This window comes from Grammomys surdaster, unplaced genomic scaffold (assembly GCF_004785775.1).
Source record: "Grammomys surdaster isolate TR1022 unplaced genomic scaffold, NIH_TR_1.0 125941, whole genome shotgun sequence".
NCBI lineage: Eukaryota > Metazoa > Chordata > Mammalia > Rodentia > Muridae > Grammomys > Grammomys surdaster.
In genome coordinates, this window is record NW_021620763.1 from 3,331,819 (window position 1) to 3,340,828 (window position 9,010).

The 9,010-nt window shown below is 49.7% G+C and overlaps 1 protein-coding gene across 1 annotated transcript in view; it reads left to right on the forward strand.

Moving 5' to 3' along the window:
* The first annotated feature begins 1,281 nt into the window (after positions 1-1,281).
* The window catches only part of Tent5c (terminal nucleotidyltransferase 5C), a 20,037-nt gene continuing 12,308 nt past the window's right edge, over positions 1,282-9,010 (forward strand). Inside the window, exon 1 of the mRNA XM_028753037.1 lies at positions 1,282-1,508. The gene's annotated coding sequence lies outside the window, so the exon portion shown is untranslated. The remainder of the gene's footprint in view (positions 1,509-9,010) is intronic.

Consider the following 9,010-nt stretch of genomic DNA (forward strand, 5'->3'; position numbering starts at 1 on the left):
TATCCTGAATTTGTGTTCAAGAACATGTAAGTTCTCATACTGATGTCTTATACTGTTATAGTTTTGGGAATTCCCCTCCTCTACCAGAGAAAGCATGTGCGTGCGTGAGAACGCTTCATAGCCTAGCAGACAATGCAGGGCACGCACGCCCCGCAGGGCTGGTAAGAGGGAGGACAGCACTGATTCAGGAAGCCATCTAGCCCCCAGTACCCAGCAGAGGGTCAAACGAAGTTCAACAAATGTTTATTAACGACTGTTTTTTGATTTATTTAGTACCTCGCATGAACTTTATATCAAGCAGTGAGTGATTAGTAACTATTTCCCTAATATTGATCTCACAGTTATCCCGTCCTTACTCCCATACTTCAGATGGGAAACAAGAGTTTTTTTGCAGGATAGATTAAATCAGTCAGCAAAGCTGGGTGTGGTAGACCACGCCTATAACCCAAGCGGTTGGGAGGTGCACACAGGAGTAGCAGTTAAAGGTGAGCCAAGGCTACTTAGAGGCCAGTCTGAGGTTCAGGAGGCATTGTCTAAAAAAGCCAAAAACCAAACCAAAACAGCGTCTTGCAAGGCCTTCCGGATAGTTAAATGGTGAAGGAGATTTCTACTCATCAGCCTTAGTTCTGAAGCAGAGGCATCAACTACGTGCGGTTCTCCAGCCTGTGAGCAGTAACAAGCAGCAAAGCTCAGGAGGGCTGAGCTGCTGTGCTTTAGGCTTTGGTGATGGCTTCCCAGGGCCGCCAAGTGCACTCAGGTGGTCCCGCGGCCAGAGAATCAGCTGCTTCCTTTCCCCCAGGGCCACGACCTCACCTCCAGCCAATTTGCTCGAGGAATCAGAAAGATTTCCAAGGCCCACCTATGAGTTTTCCGACTTCACAAACACGGCGCGAGGCAGGCGTGGGCTTCCACTCCCAGCTCCCGGAAATCAGAGAGCACTGGGGCGAAGAGCCCCTAAAACTTTGAAAGAAGACGCGCCCGCCAGAGAGCAAGCGGGGGTAGAGGGGAGAACAGTCCAGGCAAGGGAAGGGCTAAAGGGGACTACAGAGAGGAGAGGAGAGGAGAGGACAGAGGGAAATTGTTCCCTCAACTCCAAAGTTAGTTCGGTGACCACAAAGCGCCTCTCTATTGCGCCTGCGCGATGCTGCCTCCTGGTCACCCCGCCCCTTTGCGCCGCCGGAGGTTTACTTGTCTCTCGGCAACCATTGACCGAGGAGCCAATCAGAAGGCGGCGTTCGTCCGGCCCCCCGCCGTCAGCGCGGGGCGCAAGGATCCCTCGGGGCCCGGGCCGGCGCGCCCCGCCCTGGCTCCCCCGGGAGGCCGGCCGCGGGGCGGGGGCAGGGGCGGGGAGGCGCGGGGGAGTGGTCAGGCCGGTTAAGATCGGAGGGGGCGGCGGCCGGACCGCTCACTCGCCGCAGCTGTCTGGGGGCCTCAGTCTCCGCACCGCTCCTTCTTGGGGCTGCCCAAGCCAACCACCTGCCTCAGTCACCTCCTCTTCCAAAGCCCAGGTGAGTCCACGCTCCCATCCTCGGCAAGTGGGAGGATGCTGCTGCGGACCTGGGGGTGAGGGGTTGGGGGGAACCGCGCACTCCCACTCCGGGGTGGGTCCCAGCAGAACCTGGTGGGATGCCCCGGGGATGGAGGCGAGATGCCGACAGGTGTCGGGACCCGTCCGGCTCCCGCGTCACTAGCGCAGACTTTCCTCTGTTAAGGAGCGCAAACTTTTCGGAGACTGTAGCCGGGCTTTGGGAAACTTGGACGAGTTCCTGTTGGCTCGGCGGCAGGAGTGTAGTTGGCCCTTTCCCTGCTCCTGCTAGTAGGTACTCCGGCTCTGAGCTGCCCCACTGTGGCGCGCACACTGAGCCCGGAACTCGGGCGATTTTGAACCCCGCGGTTTTGGCGGCGTAGATGAAGACGCAGCGGTCCGGGGCTAAAGCCTGGCTGGCGAGGGGAGGGCACTTTCCTGGGCTCGGTGCCCAGGATGGCGGCCGAGATCCTTCTCTCTTTGGGACTGTGGACACTGCGCGCGGTCAAATGATCGAAGCCGCGCGTCTCTCGGAAACTTCTCGAGATTACTGCGGCTGTGAAACCTGGTTCCTCCCCTTTGGGGATCGAAAGTCGCTTACTGCGTAGGCTGAAAGCCATGCAGTCAGTCAGTTGACTCTGATAGCGGTGCTGTTGGTGACTTAGAGGCGCGACTCCGGAATCGTCCTGGTCAGACGGCTCCTTTAGCGCAGTCTGCGAGGAGGGTGAGAGCCCTTCTCCATAGGAAGGAGTTGAGGAACTTGCAGTGCCAGCTGGTAGCCTTTACACCTAGCGCGGGCGGGCGCGCAGGCTACCTCAAAGTCCTGAAGGGCTGGTGAGGAAATGCCTAGTTGGGTTTTCAAGAACGCAAAAACTTCCACCGGCGTCGATTGTCATACCTAGGTAGTCTTGGCTCCTTTTCTCCCTTCTCTCCCTTTAATGTGGAGAAATCCTTCAGAGCCCCGACCAATTCCTAAGTCTTAGTCCCTCCTCCCCACCCCCACCCACCGCATTTGAGGATAAAGTGCTTACAACGAAAGACTTAATAGACTTACTGATTTATTAAGAATTATTTGAACTATGACGAGTTTGGTATTCTGGGAAGTAAAGTTAAGATGGTCAGATCCTCCTAAATTAAGCCCCCAGCTGCCCCCTTACCCTGGGAAGGAGGGTGACGGTGGCCATTGCTGGCTACAACAACTTCCACTGTAATTTGCTTGGCAAGGCATCGAGGGAGCCAGAAAGCTAGCCAGGCAGCCAAGAGGGTGGTAGGAGAGCTTACCAAGAATCCTACAGTGCTGGAAGTCACCAGAGGTGTGATTGTTTTCCCACATCTCTTACCGAGCAGTTGAAGGGTGTGGGGTGAGGAGTAAAGAAGGACCACTTTTCTCTCCCCACAGCAGCTGGACTGTGGACTGGTCCTGTCCTCTCCTGTCCTCTGCTGTCCTTGTTTGTGGGGATGAGCGCTTAGTATCCAGATTAGACAGCTGAAACAGTTTGGTTTTGGAGTTCACACATTAGCTTTTAGAAGGACGAGTTTGATGTGTGGAATAATTGTCCCAGTATCTGCACAGAATGTCGCTTACTGTCATTAAAATTGTGGGGTTGTTCAGCGATCTCTAGACTGTTACCAAGAGAAAGGTCCCAAAGTTTTATGAGTAACTTTAGTGTGTGCGCCTAGAACAAACAGTCACACTCTTTAGTCTGAGTTTCTCCCATAATACCTACCTTGTGTCTAGAGATTAAGTTTGTGAACTCAGAAGGGAGGACTTGGCTCTTGGCCTGTTGCTCTGAGTGTGAGTGGAGTGCCAAGGGCTCACTCTCCAGCTTTTTCAGCTCTGTTGAAAGTATGGCTACTATGCTTTCTGCAGGACTTCCAGCCTCTGCCATCCATTCCCAACCCCAGTGGTCTCCCAGTCAGGCACGAGCTTAACCCTCATGCCCCAGTGTCCAAGGCCAGGCAGATTATACTTGCCTTGCACTGTCCATCGGAAAGTCCAGGAACCACTCAGCAATGAAGGCAGTTTGAAAGGGGGCTGTTGTGCCTGTTGTACTATTAGCTGGGCTCAGCTGCCACAAAATTGGAAAGCTGTGTTGAATGTTTCCTTCCTTCCCTCCTTCCCTCCTTCCCTCCCTCCCTCCCTCCCAGCTCCATCCACTAAGTAGTACCTTGTCTTCATTGCTCTTCTAGGCTGTGCCGTCTTAGAGTCAGCCATGGAAGAAGGGCAGCCTGTGTTACTAAGAAAAGCTGTGGAAGCAGACAGAGATGTGTGGAGAGTTAAGATGATGTCTAGGGGTTTATCGCTTTTCCTGCTCTCCTGTACTTTCTCTCTCCCTCCTCTCTTTTCCTTCTCTTCCCCTCTTTCTCTCTCCCTTCTCTCTTTCTCTGTCTCCATCTCTCTGACAATCTCTCCCCGCCCCCTTCTCTATTTGGAGATTAATAGGGAGTGAGGCAGAATCTGAGGTGTTTCTTGGACTAAGACTGGTCTGATGTTTTTTCTCATTATTGAGGTAACAGGACAATATGGGGAGATGCCCTCTGCCATCCTGCTGTTTTGACTGTAACTGTTGAAACTGTATGATGATGACACCAGCTCCTCCATATTTAAAGAGGTGCTCATGAGTTTAAAGCTACTTGAGACAAAAGTAAAGCTGACCTCCTAATTTCCTGAACCTAAGGTTTCCCTCACCTTGTAACCTTTTGACTAGATGCATTCACTGAAAGGAAGCTTTGGCTTAGAGTTCAAAAGGTTTATAGAAAACATCTTTATATAACTCAACTTTGTAAGAGAATCTTCTGAACTGTTTCAAATTAATATTCTGTACAGCTGGGCCCTGGTAGCTTGCTCTTGAAGTGTTTGCAGAGCTTTTTGAAACAACAGGGGAAAAAAAGCCCTTAATATGAAGAAGTAATTACTGACATGAAGCAGCTCTGTGGTAGGGGTGTTCTGTGGTTTTAGAGCATTTTCCACTGTGGGTCCTTACATTGTGTGGTCCCTTTTTCTTGGATAATGGTGGCTGAGTCAAAAAGTGCTTCCTAGGTGGGGGTTGGTGCCAGGTGCCAGGGAGGCCAAAGGAATGGTGTGCAAAAGGCCTGTGGAGGAGCTTTAGAGCTGAGCTGGCCTAGCTTTATGATGTATTTGAAGAATTTGTTTTTCTCTCAGTTGTCCTTGCACATGGACCCCAGAAAAGTGGCGGTTTGTGGTCACTGCAGAGTCCTCAGCCTTGTCTAGAAAGCGCATGCATGTGTACATACATACGCCTATCATGTGAATGCACAGTCTGCTGGGGGCTGTCTGCTGTTCCTCATAGAGAAGGAAGCATGCTTGACATAGCCATCCTGCTGGATCAGGGGACCAGATGGAGCTTTCTACATCAGGAGCGCCTGGTTTAAAAGGCTGGCTGTTTTTTCTTGATTATCTTTTCAGTGAAGCCTCCACAGCCATAGGCTTGGAGCTGAAGAACAGTGCCTGCAAATTGATCAACAGCTGAACCGCCTAAGGTTGGCCAGCTTCTAGCCCCACCCCTGAGCACCTCCAGCCCCAGCTAGCTCACTCAGCCTTTCTCTCCCGTGTTCACTCAGCTGCTAGCTCTGCTGACTCTTTCGTTTTGACTTTTTTGTTTCTCACTGTCCTTGCTGACCTGGTTTGGAGGGGACTGTGGACAGGAGCTAGATGAGAGCGCCAGCCAGCCTCTCTGTCTCTGGCCAGTGCTCAGTCCTGTGTGCCTGGAGCATTAGGGTAAGCGCCCAGGAACTGCCCATCCCTGAGGACTCTGCCTTCCTCTGAGATTGTCATTTCCTGATGCTGTCCTTGCTCTCCCATGGGCAGGTCTTTCTTAATGTCCTTTGCTGTGCAAAATACAGACTTTGATATTTTGGAGAAAAAAATTGATCACAGCCCATTCCCCTCAGACCTGAGGGGAGTCACCTGAGGGCAGGCTCTGACTGATCTCTCATCTGAGAGGATGCCTCACCACACATCTCTCTACTCCAGTATGTTACCAGTTTTTTTGTTTTGCACATTTTCTTGTTTTTACTTTAATTTAAAAATTTTAATATTGAACTGAAGGGGTTTGTTGTTGTTTAGCCATCCCCCATTGTCTCTTCATCTGGCCCCTGTCACAAAAACTGAGTGAAGAAAATTATCCAGGGATCATAAACCATCTCCTCATCCCACCCAGTATCCCGTAGCTTCTATTCCACAATGGCCTTGCAGGATGAGGCCAGGTACCTTCTACATGGCCTGGCTGCCTGTCTCTGACCCTCCCTGACTCTGTTTGTCATAGTTAGACATAGTCAGGCATCAGGACTCAGCTGCCTGAGGCTCTAGTGCTAGCATGTGGACTACAGGGATATAGAGGAAAGAGTAGGATTAAGACACGCGGGTGTTTGCTCTGGGTTGCTCATCTAGAAGCCAGCACTGCTGCTGCTATGTCCTGTTCCAGACTGTTGTAGATGTTGTGCTTGCTTCCCTGCCTCTTGTAGGCTGCCCTTCACACCTGGGCACTGATCCTGGCAGAGCCCTGACTACTTCAGGCTTCCATTTCTTCATTGCCAATGATGTAGCAGATAGAATCACTGTTTTCTCAGAGACATATGGGACCAAAAGCCTGGTAAAGTTCATTTAAACAATAAATCAACTTGTCTGTTTGACTATGTTAATAATCAGTGCAATAACATGTAAAAGAGATATTTTCTATTCTTTCTTTATATCAAGTCCTTGGAGTACCAAGTCTATGCTGTATTTTGTATGCACTGCACACTTCTCTTTGGACTGTCTACCTTTCAAGAGCTTGTGGCTACTGTGTTGGGTGGTGTGAGTCTGGCCCATGTACACATGTATTTTACTCTCAAATCCTGGCTCTCTGTGTGTGAGAAGCAATAGTAAGCTATCCAGAGTTACTGGAGAGGGAGTATAGGCTGTATGCTGTGTGGGCAGGGATCTCTGTCTCCTGCCTTCAGGTCACTGACTCCTAGGAGAATGTTTCCAGCACAGTAGGCGCTTAGGTATCTGAACAAATGAGGGGCAGATCAGCCATCGCAGACTTACTGATGAGCATTCATCATCCTGGGAGGCAGACTTGACCCCTCAAAAATCAAAACAAAACCAAACCAACCAAACAAAAGACCAACCCCCGCCCCCCCAAAATACCCTACAAAACCCAACCAACCAAACAACAATAACAATAAAAACCCCAGGAAGTTTGCTTCCCCGTTTTAGTAGTTCCCCCCCTTAGAGAATAGCAGGAAGAAATGTAGTTGAAATTTGAGATTAGCAGGGGACCAGGACTGAATTTTATTAACAGTTAATTAACAGTTAACATTTGTCAACCGCTTGTCATTAGTTAGAACTTACCAACCATTAAAAATTTGGACAAACGCGCAAGAGGAGTGAACTATCAAGGCGAAGATGGCTGAGCTCTCTAGTGTCAGTCTGTGGGCAGTCGTGCTTGGGAGCTGGAGTCACAGCTCATGCAGCTCTATGCTGGTAGGACACCACCTCTTAGAAAGTCGGTGCCCGTGTAAGTACTACGCTGTGGTTTTATTTCTCCACATAATCCCCCCACCTCGACGTATTTAAATTTAGTATGTTTCTCTCTGCTCTTTGAAAATGCGCTCAGAGGTCCACCACCTGCTGTCTTAATACCCCTACCCTGAGTGGACAACATGTAGTTCCCAACAGCCCTGAAACAGAGGCCAGCTTGCACTCAGACACTTGTGAATGGGGTGTGTATACGTGTCTTACCCTGATAAGTGCTGCTTCTGAGAGCTGATAAGACCCAGGGATGCTGCCTGTGACTAGGCAGGACTTGAAGCCACTTGTATCTAACTCAAGTTCTTGTTTTACACAGCTGAAGGCTTTTCTAGGCTCTGAGCTGGAGAGTTGGCTGGTGATATACAGCCTTTGAAATAAACTTGAGGTATGTGGCCCGGTCCTCTTCTACATGGTCTCTTCTCTAGGAGCCTAGGTTTTTTGTTTTTTTTTTTTTGTTTTTTTTTTTTTGTTTTTTTTTTTTTTCAGTCTAGTCCACCTCTAAAACAAGGGCTGGCTTTGTTTGGGGAGCCCTTTGTGTGAGTTCATACCAGTGATGTCTGATTTAGAAATGCATGGTGTAACAACCGTTACGTTTCTAGTTCAATTTGTGCAGTCAAGTCTTCCCATTAACACCTTGGGGGATAAACTCAGGGGCTTTCTACCTAGCTGCCAGCCCATGGTGTCTGTATTCTGATGTTGTTAATACTTAATCTGCAATGACTTCAGGGTGTCCCCTTGAGCATTTGCACTTCTGGGCCATGCCTATTGGAATAATCGGCGCAGTGTTTTGATTCTGTTCTGTGCCTTCGAAGCCTTAGCTTGGTGTGGTGACTCCTTCCAGTATTATCTCCCAACCCCACTTGCTTAGGCGGCATCCTGTTTTGAAAGGTGGGAAGTAGCTTTCCATTTGGAGTCCTGTTCAGGTGGCTGGGGCGTTACTGATAAGTCCTGGGTATTGGCATCAGTCGGGGGAGTGAGAATCTTGGTGTACAGCAAGGCAGCCCCCTCACTTTCCATGCTTTGGGGACTCTGCTGTGGGAAGCTGACCAAACTTTTAGCCATTGGTAAACATCTGTGTGAAGTGGTTACTGATAATCCTGAGAAAATAGACCGAGGGCTCCGGCTGCATGTGAAGAAGCCTGGAAGTGAGAAAAAGACATCTGTGAAGGCTGGTGTCTCGAGGATGTAGACATGTTTTCTCTGGGCACGGTTTTCTGGCCAGGGATGGCTATTGTGAGCTGGGCTAGAATGGATGGTGGACATTTGGGTGGGTTAATTGTAAATAGGACTGTGTTACTTGTGGGTGTGAGAAATACCTCACATAAGGGTTTGTTTCAGGCTCACAGCTTTAAGGTACAGTGAGCATGGCAGGGGGTACAGCAGTTAGAGAGTGAGTTCTAGTTACTCAGCAGGAAGAGATGAACCCTGGTTCTCAGCTTGCTTTCTTCTCCTTATTCAGTCCCAGACCCAACCTGTAGGGAGATGCTGTGAACATTCTGGGTGGGTCTTTTCCCACTTCAGTTCAACCTCTCTGGAAAGGCGCTCTCAGACATCTCAGACATAACCAGAGATCTCAGACATAACACAGATGATTGTGCATCTTTCAGGTTGATAATGCAGAGTAATTATCACTGTGGTGTATTGGGAGAAAGTTTGTGTAGAATACACTTTATTGCCCTAAAAAAAAAAAAAATCTGATCCCGTTGGGCTTTCTCGTCTGGATTCTTCTGTATACTCAAAGTGTCTCTGTTGGATGTACTTTCTAAATGTATTTGGGGGCTGTGCAAGTCTCCCAAGAGTGTGACTTTTCGCTGTTGGGAATCCAGGCTGTGGTAAGGGGCTGGAAGCCAACAGACTAAGGTCTTCTCTGTTGCCCTAGGCCTTAGATAACTTCTGGCCTTTATGATTCCAGAAATGCAGAGAGGGAGGGAAGGAGGGAGGGAGGGAGG